Consider the following 22,944-nt stretch of genomic DNA (forward strand, 5'->3'; position numbering starts at 1 on the left):
TTGGTCAACAGAAAAGGCCCAATTCTTCTCCATGATAACGCGTGACTGTACATACAAAATTTTGTGTTATCCACCATATTCATCTGACCTCTTGCCAACTGGCTGCCACTTTTTCAAGCTTCTTGATAACTTTTTGCAGGAAAAATGCTTCCACAATTAGCAGTATGCAGAAAACGCTTTCCAAGAGTTTGTTCAATCCTGAAGCACGGATTTTTACGCTACAGAAATAAACAAACATTTCTCGTTGGGAAAAATGTATTGATTGTAAGGGTTCCTATTTTGATTAATAAAGACGTATTTGAGCCTAGTTATAATGATTTAAAATTCAGGGTCAGAAACTGCTATTGCTTTTGCACCAACCTAATACTATTAACCTTACAACACGGAAAAACACACACGGTAAGGTGGAAAATACACTTACAGAAAAACTGAAGTGACAGTTAAGTAGTATTTTCAAGAAGCTCATCTTAGCATAGGGAAGCAATTTTACTCTACTGTGTGCATTTTTAAAACTATTGTAATGTTCATGGCATTCAGCCCCATTACTTCATGGCAAACAGAAGGGGAAAAAATGAAAGCAGTGAGAGATTTTATTTGCTTGGGCTCCAAAATCACTGCAGACAGTGACTGCAGCCATGAAATTAAAAGACACTTGCTCTGTGGAAGGAAAGCTATGATAAACCTAGACTGTGTATTAAAAAGCAGAGAAATCACTTTGCTGATAAAGGTTCATGTAGTGAAAGCTATGGTTTTATCAGCAATTGTGTATGGATGTGAGTTGGTCCATAAAGAAGGATAGTACTGAAGAACTGATGCTTTCAAATTGTTGTGCTAGAGAAGACTCTTGAGAGTCCCTTGGACAGCAAGGAGATCAAACCAGTCAGTCCTAAAGGAAATCAACCCTGAATATTTCCTGAAAGGACTGATGCTGAAGTTGAAGCTCTAATACTTTGGCCACCTGATGTGAAGAGCGGACTCACTGGGAAAGACCCTGATGCTGGGAAGGGCTGAAAGCAAAAGGGGAAGGGGGCAGCAGAGGATGAGGTGGTTGGATAGCATCACCTAATCAATGGACATGTTTGAGCAAACTCCAGGAGGTAGTGGAGGACAGAGGAGCCTGGCGTGCTGCAGTCCGTGGGGTCACAAAGAGTCGGACACAACTTAGCAACTGAACAACATCAACAACAACAACAAACTAATGTAAGTGCTCTGAGCATGTTTAGAGTAGGCCGAGGTAAGCTATCACGTCCAGCAAGGTAGGTGAACTACATGCATCTTCAACTATGATACTGTCAATTTACAAAGAGTTTACTGGGGTAACTAACCTTTAGACTGAGCAAGATTTATATATAGAATACTTTTCCATATCAAAAGCAAACTTTTATAGTGGGATATTAAACTTCATAATGCCCCTGGATTTGCACGTTCATTTGGAACAGAAGTGACTGCTTTCAGGTAATGCATTTAAGAGAGGAAACATCATTTCAAGTTTGTTTAAGACTGCCATCTAGTGCCTCCTTTCTCCCTACTGGATGCAGAGTTCTCTGTGAGCAAGTCAGTTTAGAGAGGGTCTATATTTAACTTTCTGGACGGGTTAACTCAGGTTTTCGATAGCAGTCACCTTTTCCAGCCTGGATGTCATTCTTATGGTACCAGCTATGCAGAAACTGATTGTCCTGCTGGGCAGCCTTAGAGAAAAAGTGAGGCACAGACATGAAGCAAAGTAAAAAACAGTCATCTATTATTCTTTGCTGACCTATGCAATTAGACATGACCCTCAAAACAAGACAAATTAACTCCTCTGTGGTGATGTAATCCCTGGAGCAGATGGATCGATGATGGAAACATGTAACCCCACCAAGGTTCATATTTAACATGAGGAGTGTGGCACTTCTGCACTGTGTGAAACTCTGCTCTGGCCGGTACAGCTGAAAGATTATGTCAGCAGCTGAACGGCACAGATTCTGAAATCAGAGTCCCACAGAAACACCTGCTGGAGACGAGACAGTCGCCGTGTGACCCAAAGTATTCCTCTGTGAATCGGTGTGAAATCAATGTCCCAGCACGATGTTAGGTGGAACGGCGCTAATGGACAAGTAAACTAGTCAGGGAGACACAGCAAAGAGACCTCAGTTGTATGAGCTCATTAGCCAATTGGAACTGGAAGAGTTCCAAGACACCTGGGTGGTTATGTCCACCTACCTGAATTACCCTGGAAGTTTCAATTGGATACAGTTCCTTCTGTGAGTCATAGATTATTTGTTTTACTATGCACTGTTAAACAATTGTCATATTCCATGTTGAAATGGCTGCCTTCCAGATGGGGTGTGAGGTGATTTTTGTGACAAAATTCACTGGAGTCCTAAAGAATGACTGAAGTGTACAGGTTTTTGATAAAATTCCATCTGGCAGCTCAACTGATCAAGACATTGATTTGATTTCAACAGTTCACAGAATTATAATTAGGCAGTTATGAATGGCACCCATATTTATCTACAAAACATCTAGTTTACTCATAAGTAAAATAAATCTTTAAGGAAGTCCCTTTATATTTATTTCAGTGGCTTTCCAAATACAAATGTGCAACCTTAATAAGTTAAGTTCCATATTCAGTGAGTTCTTGAAAAATATTATATAAACTTTATATAGTCAAAGAAGAAAATATTTAGCTTTATTTTGAAGCAACTATTTTATATACTGGGGAGATTATTTTCAAAAGCATTTACCTGTAAGGGTCAACAATAACTAATTTAATGCAATATGCAATAGTCTGTGTGAATTTAACCTTAATCCCAAAAGCTGTCTTAGCAAATATAAAATCTTTAATTTCCTAGGTTTATCAAGCAAATCCCCTCAAATCACCTGTCAAATTCTACCTTCATCTAGCCACTGAAAAATGTACAGCAAAATGTAGCCTATTTGAAATGTGAAAGTAAGTACAAACATCACGAATAGGTTATTTTTTGCACATGTTAATATCAGAAAAGAAAGAAATACAAAAATTTTAGGTTTCTCCATCTTATAAACTTGGTATGAGTTTCAAAGTCAACAAAAAAGACCAGTAAAAGGGAATTTTATGAAGAGGCTATTTCCTTTTCCAAGAGAATTCAAAAAGAAGCGGATAGGAAAAAGAAAATGTCCCTATAACTTATATAGTTGATCAAAAACAAAATCCCTGGAAGCAGCTTGGTGGGGTGGGGTGTGAAATGATCCAGTACAAACCGAGTCTGCAGTTAGAGCCAGTGGTGAGAAGCAGAGGCATGCCGGAGTCTCAGGCCTTGTGTTTGGAAACAAGCAGGGGTTCTGGTGGCTTTTCAGACCCAGCTCCTGGGATGGGAGCTTGTGTTTGTTTTCACGGTCCAAGACAGTGAACCCCCAGCAGTATTTGGGTGACCTGGGTCTTTAGGGATTGATGTGAAAGTTATTTTCGCTCACTCTGCATCAGAGGGCTTATTTGCTAACTGAGGGCAAGCATCTTTCCTCCTGCATGAGTGCATTCACCAGCCCAGCCCTCCACATCGCAGAGCCCTGAAGGATGGACTGGATAGGTCACATCTTTGGATCTTTCTTTCCTTTTGCTTCCACTAATCACCCCCTTTCTTGTATTGTATAGGAATATGTCTCTGTTTCTTAAGTAAGTATATGTTGAGTGAATAGAACAGATGGATGAATGAGAGATAAATTTTAAGTGTGAACAATTTGGGTAGATTTCATATTTTATTTATTTATTTTTTGAATTTTTTTTCATTTATTTTTATTAGTTGGAGGCTAATTACTTTACTATATTGCAGTGGTTTTTGCCATACATTGACATGAATCAGCCATGGATTTACATGTGTTCCCCATCCTGAACCCCCTCCCACATCCCTCCCCATCCCATCCCTCTGGGTCATCCCAGTGCACCTTCAAAGATACATGCATGCTAAGTTGCTTCAGTTGTGTCTGACTCTTCACAACCTGTAGCCCACCAGGCTCCTCTGTCCATGGGATCCTCCAGGCAAGAATACTGGAGTGGGTTGCCATGCCCTCCTCCAGGGGATCTTCCCGACTGAGGGATCAAACCTGCGTCTCTTCTGTCTCCTACATTGACAGGCAGGTTCTTTACCACTAGCGTCACTTGGGAAGCCCCTCAAAGATACATAAGTATTTGCAAATAAAAACTATATACCAGATGATCTTCATCTATACTTTAGAACACTTAAACATGGAAACAGTTATGGGCTTCCCCTTCCACGAAATATTCAAAATATATCAATGATACTTATTTTCCTTATTTAAAAAGTAACACAACGACAGCACAAATTATGGAAAAAATGAAAAGGGGACACGAAATCAAATCCATTTCTAATCTACCCACCAAGGAATAAACTATTACTAATATTTTACTGATACAAAAATGTCACTAGAGTTAGAAGGCCACCCGTGCAGGGCATCAAATCCAAAGCACAGGTCTGGGGAAAGGTCCTTAGATTCTTGTATATTTTTTAAAGATTTCTCATCAGTTAGTCCAGGGAGTCCCTCAAGCATTAAAGGACTGTTTCATCCTAAAGAAATTCAGTGGCTTCTGATCACTAATGAGACTCTACTCAGTTACACTGAGAAATACAATGGCTGAACACATAAGAATATTCCACAAAGGAGTCAGCTTGAAAAATGAGAGTTATAATCTGAGGGCTGCTTTGAAATATTGGCGCAAAATAACTGAATTGTGTTACCAGGTAATATCCTCCAGCCAGGACCACTAAGACATGTACATGTCAACTAGACCAAAGCCAAGGATGGGCCCATGCCAGGTACTGCTCCCTTGGGAGGCTGCCTTAGAATTAGGCTCACAAGCTCCCACCCATTCTTCTCCTTATGTGTGGACTATTTGGTCAACCTGCAATTCTGATTTACCATCAGTTCTGCTGCTTCTTAAAACTGCTGACTTCTACACATAGCTGACTTGACAAACATTGTTTCCAAAGACTGGGAGACTGAAGTATTTTACCCTAAAAAACAAGAAAGGCAAAACAAAGGCAATAATTATTTACAGCTGGTGGCTCAGATGGAAAAGAATGCACCTGCAAAGCAGGAGACCTGGATTTGATCCCTGGGTTGGGAAGATCCCCTAGAAAAGGGAATGGCTACCCACTCCAGTATTCTGGCCTGGAAAATCCCATGGACTGAGGAGCCTGGTGGACTACAGTCCATGGGGTTGCAAAGAGTTGGACACAACTGAGCAACTTTCACTCACTATGGGTAGTAGTGGCTACACAGTCATGTAAATTCTCTAACAAAGCCAAGGAAGTGATAATACTTACTAAATTGTACTGAGAAGAAAAATGTATTATTAATTCTCTCTGAGCATTTGTACAAATTTCTTCTGTCTCTTCTATTTCTTCCTAAACTGTGTGCAAGGAACCAGGACTCTCACCTGGCTGAGGACACAGGGGCATTGAAAGGGTGGACTAGAAATAGGAACTTCGAGTTGTCAGGTAAAATGTAGGATCCATGGTTAAAACTGAATTTCAGACAAACTACCAATTATTTCTTTTCTTTAGGGACATGTGTTGAGATGCACTTACACTAAAAATTATTTTTTTACATTCTTTTTAAAAAATATTCTTTTCCATTACGGTTTATCACAGGATATCGAATATAGTTCATAGGACCTTGTTGGTCATCCATCCCATATATAACAGTTTACCTCTGCTAATCCCAAATTCTCATCCTTCCTTCCCCCACCCCCTCCTTCTTGGCAGAACCACAAGTCTGTTCAGGCAACATAAAAAAAATTCTTAATTGTTTATCTGAAATTTAAATTCACCAAGCATCTTGTGTGGCTTTTTTGATAAATCTGGAAGCCCTATCACAAACTCCCTTTCTTCCTCTCAAAAAGAGCAGTTCCTACTTAATAGGCTGGAGTTCTGGATAACCTTGTGTTTGAGAAGAGTGTTCAGCTATCCAAAAAGTTTGTCAACCACTTTGCTCAACGAATCTGGGCAACGCTCTGAACTCCACTGTCTGTGGGCTTCTCATCAATAAAGCAGAGTGCATCTGGTTGTTGTGAAAATTAATTAAAGCTTATAAAACCTTTTGCAATTGGCACGTTCAGCCCCATATGCTACAAAATATTTATCACATGCCAGACTGCCTGAAAACATGCTGATTGCTCAGTGAACAATCAGAAGGCAGAAATTCTGAAGGATATTAAATCACATCTTAATCTCACCACACTTAAGAACCACATATTGAAACACAGAGGGCTTTCCAACCTAAGAAGTGAACTTATCTTTGAAAAACAAACATAACATGACTTGCTTTTAAACAGTACAGTACTCTAAATTATATTGTTATGGATTTTTTTTCAGCTGAATCATAGCTTTTGAAACAGGAGATGAAGAAATAACAATCAGGAAATGAAAACAGTTCATCTCCTACACGTCTATTGTCTGCTATTTCTGCTTGGTAAGGTTTTTTAAACTTAAAAAAAGTTTTCATGAAAACAAAACAGAGATACCAACACAATAAAACACATCTGGAGGCCACTTGGTGATATTCAGGCTTCTTTTTTTCCCGACCATTAGCTTTCATGGAAAACTCTTACAGTACTAAAGCAAATGTCATAGAAGTGTAACACTTATTATAAATGTTGTCTAAACACTTGAGGCTGAAATTGAAATCTGGCAGTGAAACTGAAGAGTAAATAAATTTAGATTGTACCAATATAACAAGGAAAAGACACAAGTGTAAATAAATACCTGGTGGGTTGGCCAGGCTAATGCAACATTTAAGGAGGAGAAGAGAGAGCTCTTATTCAGAAGTTTAAAGTCAATTACAGAGAAGAAAGACAGGGTTACAATGCAAGTTGTCAAAATTCATCTCTTATTTTCTGATTGAAACTGAGGTGTTAAAAAGGGAGCAATAAGGCCACGTCTACCAGCACAATTAATCTTAGAGCCACATATAGAGCATAATTAATCTTAGAGCCACACACAGAGATGTGTAATTCTCTCAGCATCATGCCTGTCTTGTTTCCTGCTTTTGCACAAATTTTGCTTTCTGCCTAAAATGAGCCATTGTTCATTTCTAATGGCTTGGCCAACTCCTATTCGGTCATCAAGACCCAGCTCAACTATCTCTTCCTCCCTGGAGCCTTCCTTATCAAGTCACACAGAACAAACGACTCCTACTTCTGGCTTTGTGCCACTACTATATCTGGTACATTTCTGTATTCATGCCTCCACCACAGTATTTCACAAGTGCTTAAATGCCTTCCTTCCCTATAAAATGGTGAGCTTTTTAGAGAAAGGAACTATCCTCAATTGATGTCTGTAGTCCAAGAGCCTAACACAGTACCTAGCAAACCACAGGGCTCAATGATGGTATGCTGAGTGAAAATGATGCCCCTAAACTGAAATAAAAATGGAAAGCTTCACATTAAACGGTGAACATGAATTCGTAAGTGAAATTGCTTCTTACTTTTCAGAGGAGAGAAAACACAGTGGAGAATATTCAAAACAGCTCCATTACTTTGAAGTGAATAAATGGTCAGGAAAAGAGGCAGAAGATGAAAGGTTCTACATATCCATTTAAGAAGCTGGGATAACAGACTACTGTGAACTGTTCAGAAAACATCTCTGCAAAAGTGTGCCAAGCGTAACCTGGAGGGCTGGCCTCCAGACCAAGGAGCAGATGCGACTTTATTTCTATCCCTCCCTTTAGCCGTCTGCTGAGAAGGCCCACAAAGGTGTCATTAAGAGATGGAACGCTTTCCTGCAGCACTTTCACACACTCATTACCAGCTGATAGCGTTTGATCTTTGAGTCATGGCTGAAGTGACCCAGATTCAAACTGGTGATTATTAATGTCACATTTCTATAGGCCTTCTTATTGGAACAGCACCTAACAGTCACTTGTGAATCTGCTGGGATCTGGGCCATGGCTCATTGCTGTGTTCATCCCAACAACTCACAAACTCCATCTTCAGAGATAGAATATAAGTGGTACCCTGCCTCCCAGTGGGCCGTCTGTAACTTCAGCCTAATTAGAATATGAATAAGATCCAAGAGCCTGAGAATTTGCTTAAAAATCAGTGATTTAATTAATTACAGTGCTAGAAAAATGGACTAGCCAGGGCAGTACGTATGGTGACACAGGCCAACATATATTAAGATTAATACAGAAAGACTTTCACCACTGACTGTATATTTACACCAGCTTTTACTGGCAGAGTCGGGAGATAAGAATTTTATTATGGTTTAAAAAATACTAGGAATGCAACTAGAATGGATCCTGGGCTATTCTTATTTTCCAGCAAACCCTCTTCAAACTTCCCCCAATTAATTCCAATTTGGTCAATGAACATTTTAACAAAATTATAATCACTATGTGATTACATAAGTAAGTGAACATACTACTGTGAGTTCTCCTTTATACATTTTCCACATTTCCCATTTATAAACACAGCGCTCACATTTGTAACTTTCAGTATGAATATAAGTATGCCATTGCCGTAACTACATCAGATTAATAATTTGCTCTGAATATTAAGGCATTTCAAGCTCCTCATATTAAATTACAATGTAACCTATTAAACCAGACTTTTGGTAAGGGGAAACCAAACCGGACATTCTCTTAGGTCTTTAAAATACAGCTACTGTTGAATTCTGAAATGGCTGCACTGTAATATGAATAAAAAGACCATCTTTAAAAGATGCACCTGGTTAACATGAATAATTTTGAGTAGACTGCTAAATAATTCTAACCAGGGATATAGGTAATGATGACAATTAATAATAATAACATCAGCTCCTATTTATTTATTTAAATATTTATTTATTTGGCTGCAACGGGTCTTAGTTTCTGCATGTGGGCTCTTCACTGCGTCACACACACAGACTCCCTCTAGTTGTGGCACCTGGGTGTGAGTAGTTTCAGGACTTGGACTCTCTAGCTGCGGTGCACGCGCTTACTTGCTCAGAGGCACATGGGATGTTAGTTCCCCGACCAGGGACCAAACCCATGTCCCCAGCACTGCAAAGTGCCACTGGATCACCAGGGAAGTCCTTTAGCTCCTATCTATTAACTACTCCCCTAAAGTTACTGCCTCCAAACCCAGTGTTTCAGAACCTAGAAAAATTTGAGCCTAAAAGGTCATCAGGCCTCTCACTTTATCATTCAGGAAACTGAGGCATAGAGTGGGTAAGGAGTCCAGAAAATTAAGTGACCTGTCCAAGATTACATGCAAGTTGGCAGTACTAGAGGCTATAGTTATCTCAAAGCATTTAATGTAGAACAATATACACACAGAAATATTTATAAAACAATAAAACATTGTCAAACAATTTTAGACAGATTATAACTGCTTGCTCATTTTTCCCTCTTTCTTTTGTTTCTTTCTCAAAATCCAAACCAAACTCCTTAGGAAGGTGCATCTTGAACTAAAAGGCAGCTTCTTCATCAATAAATTGGGGATAACCTTGGTTAGACCTCTATGCAAAGATGCAGTGAAGGTAAATGAGATGAATCTGAAAGTGCTTTGTGTACTTCAGAAGTATTAGCCTTATTAGCAGTAAAGAACCCCCAAGTTAAAACAGGATAATTTCTGGACAAATAAGTTGGCGCAGTGCCTTAATAGGAAAGCTGACTCATTGCCAATTTAGCCCTGGAACCTGAGACATTAAAATAATAATTTTGAGCAGCTAGGTTTCCTACTAAGCTGGCTGAAATCACTTAGAGGATTAGCTTTTCACCTCTGGAATTTAAGTTAGGATTTCTTGAGTGAAAGATGGTCCATCACCCTTATTTTAACATATGAGGCAATAACACAAGTCTGTCTGCAGACACTGCCTCTCCTTTTGTTTTAAGGTTACAGAGAAGCAGTGTGAAGGGGGATGTCATACAGCTTCCCCGTTACCGATATTTCCTCATTTCTATTAATATGGCATCGGTTTGCTACGTGCTTACATATCATTGACCACTTTGTGATGGAGAGAAGGGAGGAGGATGGGTATTTGATCAGTCTCTTTCCTCATACTCAATCACATTTCTCTGGCTTTATTCAGGTAAGGGAGGAAACAGCTCGGAAACTCCACTGTAGTTGCCAACTGCCCCCTGCCAAAAAAATAAATAAAATAACCACACACACACACCCCACCAAAAGACTCAGTTCTGGAAATTTTCAACTTATTTTCTGTTTTTCCTTTATCTTGGTTTCTGTTTTTCCTTTATCTTTCACATTAAAATGGTCCCCAAATGCCTACCCTTTAAAACAAGGGTGGCCATTTGCTAACTTTATGGTCCTATTACAAGAAGGAGAATATAAGAATAAACTCTCTAACTTGTTTATATATATTAGTATACGTATTATTAGACTGGGGAGGGGATGCTCCCCAAATATTTGGGGATATCCCCCAATTCGGATATTCCCCAAATCCGAAGCTCCCTAAATATTTGCAGTCATTCATTCTGCAGGTATTTTATTAAGTACCGACTATGTGCCAGGTAGTACTCTTAAGACTGGGGGTCAAGTCACAGACCAGACAGCACAGAGATTTCTTTTTGGAACAAACAACTATAATAAGGAAGTATCTATCCAGTAGTGACAAGGGCTATGGGGAAAAGTAAAGCAGGTTAAGGGGTTTCCAGAGTGGCTGGGGGGTGTCTCTGCTATTTCATGTAGGGTGGTCAGGAAAGGCCTCCCCAGTATCAGATGACTTTTTAAGTTGAGACCTGAAATGATGGGATGACCCATGATGCCACCTGGAAAAACCCAACACATGTACTTTTATACTAGCTTGAAGTCCAGAACAAACAAGGAGATAAGCTGTGAAACTTCAGGAAAGTGAAACCTACAAATAATAAGGCTTATACAATACTTTGAACCAGCCCTCAATTTATCTCCAATGATCCTGAAACCCTGTTTAGTGACTACTTAATCTTTTAGCTAACTCAAATGCCTTACAGTAGTATCTCTTCACATACTAAGAGAATTTTCCAGTTAAGTTGTACAAACAACCCAAGCAGATAACTCAGGTGTCAATGTCTACTCTAAGGCCCTGATGAGTTGATTTGTCAGTGGGCGTACAGTAGGGAAAAAGAGCTGACGCTAGCTGATTTTTTTATTGGCCATGCTTTCACAGTGAGAAAATTCAAAGAAAACTGGACAGTTATCCAGGTTTTAGAAAGGTCAATTTTTAAAGTTCTTTTAATTAAAAACAAAACAGTACCCTCCCTCCCCTCAAGAATGGCGACATACAGCAGCAACAACAAAATCAATAAGCTAGGTAAGGTTCCAATGTCTCCTTTTGTTCCTACTAAGTAAATGTCATCAGCAATTATACCGATAGACTTGTCTGCGTGTGCGCTAAGTCACTTCAGTCCTGTTTGACGCTTTGTGACCCTATAATGGATGGACTGTAGCCCACCAAGCTCCTCTGTCCATTGGATTCTCCTGGCAAGAATACTAGAGTGAGTTGCCATGCCCACTCCAGGGAATCTTCCAGACCCAGGGATTGAACCTGTGTCTTTTTACATCTCCTGCAGTGCCAGGCAGGGTCTTTACTACTAGTGACACGTGTGAAGCCCCAACTGATTGGTTTAAGTTCTTCTTATCTATGTTCTACAGTAATGGTAATAATGGATAATGATAGGAAATAACCCTTTTTTAAAAACAGACTGAAGAAAAGAGCCAAGAAACAAAATGGGCAACAAACTCTTTTAATCCATTTCCACAAAACTATGCAACCAAGAATTTTCCCCTGCTTGATAGCAAAACTTTCAGATGCATCAGAGTCATTATGAGAAAAACTGAGTGTGAGTCTCACATTTTATTGAGATTTCTGATTTATCTGGTCTAAAACAATATATACATGTGTGTACATATACATATACATGTATACACATGCTGTGGATATGGACAGTTTTAAAGCAGTTTATAGATTAAGAAATACATGATGTGGAATCATGTCTGTAAAAGGATACAACATAATTGCTGGCTATAAAATAACAGTAATTAGCAATCTATTAAAAAATTTTGACCTTTGTAATCTGAAATATTTTAAAATAAGACTTCAAATTATAATAAGGTTGTAAATTTGTCATATAAACTGTGAAAACGTTATAGTGATTTGATTGGGTTACACTTAAACTGACACACACAGGTGATGGCAGAAAGTTGGAAAATCATTCATTCAAGGAGTCGTCCAAGAGATCAGGAAACATAAGGCAAACTGTGGTGTTCACAGGATAAACTGTTTTACATAATGCATTAATTACACTTTAAAGTAATATGCTTGGTATCTTTTTTTGTCAGCTTCCAGATACCTTTTCAGGTGAAGCACCTCCACATTTAAAGTAATGAGACCAACTGCTAATCTGGGAAATATATAATCAGTACACTACAGAGTATCCCCAAAGTCTGGAAACATAAGGGAAATAATGTATTTATTATGCTATTTTCCAGAGGAACAATTATATCCATTGCTTTAAATTTGGAGACACTTTACCTGAAAGGTATTTGTAGGTTGACAAAAACAGATTGGGCATATTATTTGACTGGGCATATTATGTGCCCATATTATTTGGGCATAATATTGGGCATCTTATTTCATTTTAATTTATCTTTTACTGAGGTAACACTGGCTTTTAACATTATATAAGTTTAATGTGTACATTATATTTATACTACTGTGTACACTACGGAATAATGGCCATATTATTTTAAAATCACTAACACATTTTCTAAGTTTCCTGACTTTTTGGGCTCTCTGTAGCTGTTGAGTGTCTGCTATGTGCCAGGCACTGTGTCAGGCGTTGGGTGTGCAATGGGGAACTAATATGGTTCCCCTCTTACATCAATTACCATCTACTCACAGGAGCAGAACATAGATCTTCCTGGAACTGGGTTAAAATGTCTACATTTTGACAGTGACATTAGGAATGAACATAGCTGTTAAGAATGAATGAACAAAAGAGAAAGGAAGGAAGGAAAAATGTTCAGTCCAGTAGGATTAGAAACATAAAATTTTAGAACTGGAAGGAAATCTTAGAGATCATCTAATTTAGTGGCTCTTAACCACAGCTGGGCATCAAATTACTTGAGGAGCTTTTTCAAGTTAAATGTGCAAAACCCCATCCCAAACCCACTCCCTTAGAAAACCTCTCTGCATTTGCTCCATAGGTGTTTATGATTCACATCTCTGGTTAACATGTACTGACCTGGACTAAGTCCCTTACTTCGCATATGAGGAAACTGAGGCCCAGAGAGGCTGAGTGGGCTGACGAGAAATCACACAGCTATTGTACTACAGTCCAAATTTTCTGATTTTCAGAAAATGAAAATAAAAAAACTTCTGCACTATTATACCACATCACCACTGTCTATTCTTGAATTTCCGCTCAAGAAGAAATCAGGATAAACGTACAAGTACTGTACATTTGAACTGTGGTGTTGGAGAAGACTCTTGACAGTCCTTTGGACTTCAAGGAGATCAAACCAGTCAATCCTAAAGGAAATCAGTCCTAAATATTCATTGGAAGGACTGATGCTGAAGCTGAAACTCCAATACTTTGGCCACCTGATGCGAAGAACTGACTCGCTGGAAAAGACCCTGATGCTGGGAAAGACTGAAAGGAAGGAGAAGAGGACGACAGAGGATGAGATGGTTGGATGGCATCACTGACTTGATTGATGTGACTTTGAGCAAGTCATGTTGGGAGTTGGTGATGGACAGGGAAGCCTGGCGTGCTGTAGTCCATGGGGTCGCAAAGAGTCAGACACAACTGAGTGACTGAACTGAACACGTACTTGACCAAAAGTTCCTGAACCAAAGTAAAAAAGTCACTGTGTACAGGCAACATAAAAATATAAAAAATAAAGACCCATCAAGTACCATGGTAACCTGGTTGCTCCCTGCTTAAACAGCCAAGTCAAGCCAGTTTAAAATACTCCCACACAAATATCATTATTCCCATCAGTTTCCATTTCAGCACTGCAATGAATAATACTTTTGGTTTTTGTGGGTAAGGAGAAGAAGAGAGTGATTTCTTTTCTGGTTTATTTCTAAAATTTAGAAGGTTAAAAAAAATATGTTTCCAGGACTTCAATATAAAGAAAGCCTGGTCTGCTTTTAACACGTTTGGCAGTACTTGAGGACATGTTTTTGGCTATTAGCCTGACAAGCTGTTTAAGCTTATAGAAGACCCACAAAGGGAACTTATATGATTAAGTTAGTTAAACACAAACATCTTCTCTGTATATTTTATTCCCTCCCTTCATACTCACAAAAACATAAAAGGCTAAGGCATTTCAGAACTGGGTGAGGGGGCAAGTTATTTATCACTTCAGCTCTCTTCTCAAGGCTTGTGTAAATAAGAACTGAAGCAACTCAATGAAATTATTCATACGACCCTTGCGGGGAACAAAGCTCAGCATCAGAAAGGAGTTCAAAATTCCGACGAAGCAGATGCATTTTCTTACAAGAAACATCTGTGATATTCTAATGCACTTCAGACCTAACTTTATCTCTTTCTAAAAATTATGTAACAGGCACACACTTCAAGCACTGAATATACTTATTAATTACATAGTCACAGAAGAATTTAAAATGCAGTCTCCTTTTGACATACATTATAACAAGTATTCCAATACCAGAGCACTAAGGAGTCTTCTGACATAAAATTTAACAGTTCCTTAAATTGTTTGGCAGATATTTTGAAGCAAAACAAAATGCCACACTAAGTCTTTTCCAGTTCCTAATGATGGAATTTAGATTATTCAAGCATGTAAATAACAGAGTTGGAAACATCAATTACAGTTAACAAGTTATGAGTTTCTTTAGAAGAATACCATATTATTTACTTATCATTGAGATAAAAGACAGAAAAAGGGAAAGTACAAATGCCTTTGGTGAAACTATACCATGATCTAAATCAGTTTACTATTATTAGATTGAAAGAGGGTTGGTTGTATATGTGTGTGTATCCAGAATACAGCAGTGCAATGAGGGCAGAGGAACTGGCCAATATATAAATAGGTTTTAACAGACTTTCCAGTCCAACCATAGTAACTATATTAGGTTCTGTCCCTACAAAACCACATGGGCCTGGGTGGGCTGAGTATTTGGCAGGCTGGGCTGCTCAGCTGGTAAAGCAACATAAACCTCATTTTACCTTGAGTTGAATAAATTTCCTCTGAGACAGTTTGCTTAATTGAAAGAGTTTTCAAGGAGAAAGGACAAGTCTAAGTGTTGGTTGGTGGGCGCTCCTTACACTAAAGCTAACCTCGCACCTTCTTCTAGCTTTGATCAAAGGCCTCTACCATCATTCATTCGTGGTAGCACTCTGGATGCAGGCAGTAACCTAACCTCCAGGATCTAACAATCCCTAGCAACCTGGGTTAATTTCAGCTGTCTCCACAAGGGCTACATGAAACATGGCATTTACAAATTTGGATTATACAGCACTATTTATTACGTGATGGAAGATTTCCAAAAATGCCAGAAGAGATGTTGGCACTTATGCAAGTCAACTACTGTTCAGCCCAAAGAAGCACTATATTCTATAGGATGCTTTTGCCAGGACTGAAAGAGCCTATGTGAAAACACCCTAATTGGGACCATCTTAGCACCTCAGCTATTGGATACCCTCTGGCTCTAGGTGTTATGTTTCAAATGGGCCAACAAACCATCCTAGAAACAGAACCTCCCAGTCCTGTAACTAATCCCTTCACTCCAAGTCCTGAGAGTGTATATTTTCTTATTTTCAGATTTAATAAGGCAAGTATATCTGGTAGCTATTAAAAGATTTAAGCCATTGCTGTTTTAAAAGGTTTCAGTATTCAGAGATTTCAAGCCCATACAGGGGGCAATGTGGCAGGTTTGGATGCTGTAGAATGGTGAAATTATTTCCCTGGTTCTCTTCCTGTGCCCCCTTCCCCCACCAGCCCACTGTTTTAAGAATGTTCTTATTGACCTTCCTCTACCCTTTTAATGTGTCTTTAACACATGTTCACGGGTTCACAAAAAGAAAACTAGAAGAATCTGAAGGAAAGACACTGTACCAAAGAATCTTCAGTGACCTAAATAGACAATTACAACGATATATCCATAAAGAAGGAGGCAAAAAAATTGAAACATTGGCTACTTACAATACAAGGTCAGATAATCTTTCCTTCTTTTCTTCTTTGGGGAAATCCAAACAGTTGTACAATGGTTCTTTAAGTTTTCCTTTATTGGACAGTCCTCATGCTTGCGCAAAACCAAGAGCCATCCTAGAAAACCAGGGCCAATACTGTATCACATTAAGTGGTGGCTATTTTATATCAGACTTTTTTTTAAAGGTGACAAAAATGGGGTTGGTGGGGAGAAGGTGGTTATAAAAAAACTTCACAGGAAACCAAATAGCCTTTATTTAAATTAAAAGCAATCACAGGCTGATTCTTGGAACATACTTGGAAATGCTTTTTGGCATGCAGCTGCTACATGCCGCCAATATTGTGTGTAATTGGAAACATTTCAAACAGAATTGTTACCAAAGTCAAAGACCATAATTGCAAGCCGTGGGATCTGCGTTGCAGATAAAAGCAGGGCAGCTCAGGGAGAACATGCTGCACCCAGGGGTCTCCTTACTGGCAGCGTCTGACTACAATATTTTCACTGTATTATCGACGTCTCTTTCTTTCCAGATCCCCAATGAGACAAGAAGGAAACACAGCGAAGTGTACACAAAGCAAAAACTGGTAGGTGCTATAAATCAGCGGTCAGGACAAAACTCTTAGAAAGGAGTACATGACTTCAGTACTTGAACAACTGAAATAACACAGCCTTCACTTTTTTTTTTTCCCCCTGAAGTGTAATCCACTAGAAATAAAAGGCTTCTCTCCCAAGAGTTTCCTTCAAACTTACCAGTGAGAAAAATGCAACTGCAGTCAAATCGGTCAGTTGTTTTTTAGGATCGCTTAGGACCAAGTTACGACAGGAGGGAAAAAACGTTAAGTCCAGGTAAATGACAGCTGCTTGCTAGTTTGTGGCTCTAAGTTTTAGAATGTTTACACTGGCTTCTACTCTGCTGACACTTTTATTTTTATTTTACATTTAAAATCTCTCTTCATAGGGAAATGAATCTGGAAAGGTCTAATCAGTTCAGGCTGGGCAATCGCTCTTGTTCTACAGAGGTCTCTTCAAAACTGACCAACATGCATTTTAGAGCTTAGTCTAAACAAGCATACAAAACAGAGACACAGGGAGGATTTTACATTCTCTTTGAGAGGTTTGAACCCCCAGGGGACTGGAAATAGTCAGAGCCAGTGGACCACTGGCTCAGGAACGGTTCTTGGAAAAATCATGTCATTCTGGCACGTGGGAAAGGGTCCGATTATTCTGTCATGTCTCCGGGCCAGGAGTGTCATGACATCAGCGGGCTCCAACTTGTGAAGCCTGTCTCTTCCCACCATCCTGCCTTCAGGAGAGAGGGGAGTGAGGGAAGTGGGGAGTGAGGTAGATCCCAGTGCAATTTTGGGCCAGGCCTTTTCCACTGTTCATAGATGTTTCTCCACCAACACACACATGGTTAACCTCTGCGACTTCAGTTGTGCACGGCAGTAGACAAGAAGGTTGGGTACTGGTTCCTGGCAGTGCTGGGGGCTATGCTTGCTTGTGTCCAGAGATGGAAGAGTCCAGAAGTGGGGCCGCCTGGGTCCTGGCACTTGGCTCTGGCTCCACGTGCCACTTGAGGTTTCGAGGAACAACATCGAGGCAGGACTTGGCACCCGGACTATTGTCATTTCCTCTCCCAGCTCATGTGCTCACAGAGACCTTCTAAAGATACCAGGGCACAACACACTACTGCTTTGTTCTGAGACCAGACAGCAAAGCAGGAGTGGACCCTCAAAATACCAACCAACCAACCTAGAAACACAACTCACTCCCTTTCCTAACTCTCTTTATTGTGACATAATTAGACCTGCATTTAAGCAAACTGAATATTCTCACTTGAAGGAGTTAAACAATTAGTACTATTTTATGTAACCCGGGGGGAAAAAAGAGCTATTTTTCTCCCAAGTGGAAGGCGTCTACCCTAGTCCATTGGCATCTTTAACAGTTTTATGCACAGATGAGGATCACCTTGACTTTTAAAATTACTTTCCTTCTTTAAAAGGAAAAATTTACCCTTTATAAACTACTTTAACCAGAAAATTAACTGTAGTAACTAGAATAGTCTTTTCTGAAAATTGTTTCCTGTAACATGGGCATTCTCAACTACTACATATATACCATTAAAACAGGTACATTTAATTCCTGGAGAATCATTAAAAAAATTCCTGATCCGTTTCATGAGTATTTTGAAGAGTCAGTCATAATACTCAACTCCCTTTTGTTTGATTTTCAAGTAATTATAACAGCTTTTAGAGAAATTATCTCACAATGCCACTTTTAAAAACTTAGATTTCAGCTTTTAAAAATTCTAACTTAAGAAATTTTACATTGTTACCTCTTTTCTTTTGTGTCTTTTCAGTTATCATAGGAGAGGTTATCAGGAGTAACCAGACTTTTACCTACATCTGACTCTAAACTTTATAGTTTAGCTATTAACTCTTATAAGGGTCTTTTCTTCATTCAGCTGATATTAGCTTTTACTTGGTGACCCAAGCTGACTCATTTCAACCTCCTTAATTAGAGAGACAAACGGTGGTTCCATGGACCCTGATTTTAAAAACATGATAAACTTTTAAAGGTTCAGTGGTATTACTGGCAGAACTGATTGAATCTGTCATGTGAGTAAAATATATCACTTTTCCTTAAAGACCTGTGAGCCACCAGGGTCACTCAGTGATAAATCACAAATTAGTAGCAGATTAAGAATGGAAAAATTAACTTACAAAACCCATTTGCTTATATCAATATGGCTCCCCCTATGTTCCATCCAGTCCTTTAGCCCTCCAGAAGTCCCTCCCTTTCCTTCCTTCCTAGGCTTAGTCATGAAAAGTCACTATCATTAGCCATGGTTTATTAAAACAGATTTTCAAGTTCATCAGCAGTGTGCTAACTTCCAACTGTGGGTAATGTCCATTTATTTCTAGCACCTTTTAGTTTTAATATGTAGAGCACATGCATTGTTAACCTTTAAATCCTTTGTATAAATATTTCTGGAAGGGCTTTAAAACATCTCCTCTGTATTTCCTGACTCGCCAGTTGACGGCATTTAGGAACTCCCTGGTACCAGCAGGTGCTGTATTTTGCTTTCTTCAGGTTCCAGCTGGGCTACAATGACAGATTCCTGTCCCAGGCCCGGCCTAGCCACCTAGGCTGGGACCACATGGAGGCAAGCTGAACCGGGCCCCACCAGACAGCAAGATAAATGACTGTTGTTTAAGTTTAAAATCCCCTGGTGGGAGTAAATATTGTTCCAGAGAAAAAGGCTTGACAAATATTGCGTCATCCTTCCAGAGCTGTCTTGATTAAAGCAGGATCTTTGGATTAAGTTGGTGCTCAATTCAGAATGTATCTATCTTGCTGTCACGGGATTTCCACCCCCCCTTCCTAAAGTCTGAAAACAGACATATTGTTGGGGATGGTCAAACAAGGCTACCGCCTCCCAAGCAGCTAGAGTCCACTCTGATAATAGAAGGCGACTGAACACTTCACTGAGGATAATGGAGACAGCAGAGGCTTAGTGGGAAAAGGCCAGTTGTCACCTAAGTGACAGGCAACAGCTGAGCTCACACATCTGGAGCCAGACCAGGGCAAATATTCAGCAACCCTCACCCGTCTACACCTTGGGTTTGTCTGAAGTAACAGATGGAAGTTCCTTTCACTCCACAAGCACATTAAAAAATACCTGACAGTGAACCACACTGATTACATAACATCAGCAGCAAACACCCTTCTGAGGAACTGGTTAAAATTGGGAGGTAGACAAAACTGTACCGCAGGTACACACAATTTCATTACATATAACCTCTTCTTCATAAAACCCATCCTAAAAGCCACATAAATATACATGCTTTTTATAGCACAAATGCAACTGAATTCCTTGGGAGAGGCAAGATCCTTACATGTTCTTTTCCTTTAGGCAGTTCCCATGCTGTGTTCACCTTGCTCAGGGCCGCAGCCGCTCTGCCTCCCATACTCTTCAAGAAATCAGCAACCAAACGTGTTTGGCTTGTGATTCTGAACCCTCCTTAGGCAAGCTGGAACGCAGAGCCAGAGCGGTGCCAGCCGTCCTCCCCCCACCCCCACCTCCTTCTTCAGCCTCCTGAAGACAATCTGTGGACAATTTCCCCAAAGTCCCCAAAATAACACGGCACTGCCAACAGTCACCGGCGATGCCGTTTGTTTTTCTTAGAGGGCAATGAAAATTTAACAGCTTTCTGCTGCATCCTGAGTCCAGGTCCTGCTAATTATTAACATGCCCAGTTTCTTTAACTTTTTCTGCCCAAAGGGAAGTCGACGCGCCCATTCCTTCTCATATTCGTGTTGCATGCAGAAAACACCACTGCTGGGGCGGGAGGTAGGGGGCTGACGCACCCCAGGAAAATTTAAGCAATCGAGCCTTTCCCCGGAGAGTTAGGGGAGAGTCGGCACCCTGCCTCCGGACGCCGGTAGGTGACAGGCGATCCTAAGCGGCGGACACAGACCAATGCGCCCTGGCCTCCCTGCGCCCCGCAGCGCCCCAACTCTGGGGCCCCTGAACGGGTTTCCACGCAGGAAAGAATCAAAGGAAGAGTTGGTTGTGCTGCAGCCAACAGGAGCGGTGCGGGCAGCCTATCTGAAGCCCTCTGGTGCCGCAGCCCCAGTATCTGCTTTCACGGTCTACACAGCCCAACAAACCGGTTATGCCCATCTCCCGCATTTTCTGCGACACCGAACCACTCTGAGTGTCAGATGCCCCGCAGTGACGCGGATCTTTTCGGCCCTTACCCCGCGGCGCTAGCCCCCCACAGCCGCACCCGCAGCCCCTCTGCAGAGCCCACTCACCCCAGAGAGGGAGCGGGACTCGGCTGGACGGTCGTCGGCTCTGCGGCGGGTCTGCGGACCCGCCGTCCGCGGTGTCAGCGACGGGCGAGGGCGGGCAGCACCGGAATCATCCGGAACCCGGGACGTGGCCGTGCCGGCCGCGGCGCCCCTCGCGGAGGTCAGCGCTGGCGGCGCGAGGCGGGCACGCTCCGGAGCGCGCTGTCTGGCGCGGCGGCCGCGGGAGGCGGCGCTCGCGGGGCTGCAGGCGGAGTGCGCCCGGCTCCCCAGCCCCGTCCGCGCCGCCGCGCACCCCGCCCTCGGCCGGCCGCCCGGCGCGAGCGAAAACGCGGAACGCGGAACCTGCCGCGGGATCCGGGCCGCGCGCGCCCACGCGCCCCCGGCTCGGCTGCGAAAGGCTGGAGGGTTAGGCGGCGGATTCCGGCGGCCGAGGGCGCGGGGAGACCGGGCTGGTTGGACCGGCTCGGCGCCGCGGGAGGGCTGAGCTGAGCGCGGGCAATCTGCGGGATGAAGTTCGCCTGGGCGCAGCCGGGGTTCTCAAGTGCAGTCGGGTCTTCTCTGCCCCGCCTCCAATTACACGCTTTTTTTTTTTAAACCAAGCATTCTGATGGATGGAAAGACAGGAAGGGTGAACGAGCAAAAAAGACAAACCCAATTTCCTCTGATCAAACGGTTTCGGGGTTGCCTATTTGGGTTTCTCTTCCTTTGGCGTGGTCGGGGCGGTGTAGTTAATTAAACTCTTACTTCGATTCCTTCCGGCGCGCCTCGCCTCGCTGGGGACTCGATTGTACTCGATCCTATCTCGTGTAATCCCACAGGCTGGGCTGTCTCCACCTCAGAGCAAGAAGCCACAGATTCAGCCTCAAGTCCGTTCCCTCTCCTCCCCGACGACCCTGGTCATCTCAGTAAAAACTCAAAAAATCCGAGGAGTGCATGTGAAAACCTCAGCTCATCGCAATGTCCCGGCCTGAGCCAAGTTAGCGTGTTGCACTTAAAGTCGTATTGAAAATACTAATTTCATCACGATGATCATTTTCCATTGGCCAAGCTACTCTCCATGTTTTCAGTCTGCCCAGTTTCCAGGGCTGGGCTCTCAGGCGCATTTTCTCAGATGAAGTGGAGCTCAGCCTGTTTGAAAGTTCTGCCCTGACATCTGGGTCGCCTTAGAACCTTAACCCTCCTCACTCGTTCCAGTTCCAGACCAGTGGAGTTTCATTCCATGGGGGTACTGTTTCCCCCGGGGTTGCAGAAGGTTGCAGACAGCAGCTGTTGAGCCCAACTTGACAGGTGTCTCTGCAAATCTAGGGCTTCCTTGACCTCTCAATCCCTTCTACAACTCTCTAGGACACTGTAACATCTTCCTGAAAGATGAGGGTGTGTGCATGCGTGGGGGGGTGGCGGGGAGGTGTTAATTGATGCATTTTTAAATTTCTTCAAGAAAAATCAAAACAGCCAATTTCAGAAATTTTCAGAGCACCAAATCTCTTCTATTTTTAACTGGGAGTAAAATAAGGGAATACTGAACAAATTCGGAGTTGATGAAAAAAGGATATAAAGCAATAACATTTAAGACAAAATGAAGGGGTAACAGTACAAATCTAAGGAAACGTTTGGCCACAGCCCTGTGCTCTGCAATTCAAAATCTGATTTAGATTTCCCTGCACTGTGAAACTTTCTCACCTCTAGATTCACCCCTGAGTTTCTGAACCTCTGAGCACAGATCTTTCGGGAAACAAGACTGTTGCTTTTGAAGTAACTCCACTTTTTCCCGGTGTTTGTAACTGATGGGAATCTGGGGGAAAACAACCTAGGCTGTCTTGCTCCTCAGCATTTTTTTTGGAATTGTGTGTGTTTATCTTAACAGGGTTACAAATGCCTCTATTAAGCTGTAGACTTTTAGCTTCTACCTAAACTCCAGAACTGCCAAGAAGACTGACAAAATGATTTATTCCACCATAGAGGTTGTGAAAACCAGTACTTATAAGGG

At 41.4% G+C, this 22,944-nt stretch overlaps 1 protein-coding gene and 1 long non-coding RNA gene across 6 annotated transcripts in view; one reads left to right on the forward strand and one right to left on the reverse strand.

Moving 5' to 3' along the window:
• The window catches only part of LOC122427114, a 30,382-nt gene extending 22,803 nt beyond the window's left edge, over positions 1–7,579 (forward strand). Inside the window, exons 3-4 of the long non-coding RNA XR_006265358.1 lie at positions 6,354–6,450; positions 7,472–7,579. This is a non-coding gene — a long non-coding RNA (uncharacterized LOC122427114). The remainder of the gene's footprint in view (positions 1–6,353; positions 6,451–7,471) is intronic.
• PRICKLE1 (prickle planar cell polarity protein 1) overlaps positions 1–21,850 on the reverse strand; it is a 115,785-nt gene extending 93,935 nt beyond the window's left edge. Inside the window, exons 1-2 of one of the 5 annotated variants that reach the window (XM_043446349.1) lie at positions 21,702–21,850; positions 16,133–16,255 (exon numbers count right to left, since the gene is read on the reverse strand). The gene's annotated coding sequence lies outside the window, so the exon portion shown is untranslated. Of the gene's footprint in view, positions 1–4,896; positions 4,919–16,132; positions 16,256–20,038; positions 20,173–20,960; positions 21,061–21,701 lie in introns of those variants that run through there. The other 4 variants (XM_043446351.1, XM_043446354.1, XM_043446353.1 and 1 more) reach the window with 4 other exon arrangements.
• Positions 21,851–22,944: the final 1,094 nt, after the last annotated feature.

This window comes from Cervus canadensis, chromosome 25, assembly GCF_019320065.1.
Source record: "Cervus canadensis isolate Bull #8, Minnesota chromosome 25, ASM1932006v1, whole genome shotgun sequence".
Classification (NCBI taxonomy): Eukaryota; Metazoa; Chordata; class Mammalia; order Artiodactyla; family Cervidae; genus Cervus; species Cervus canadensis.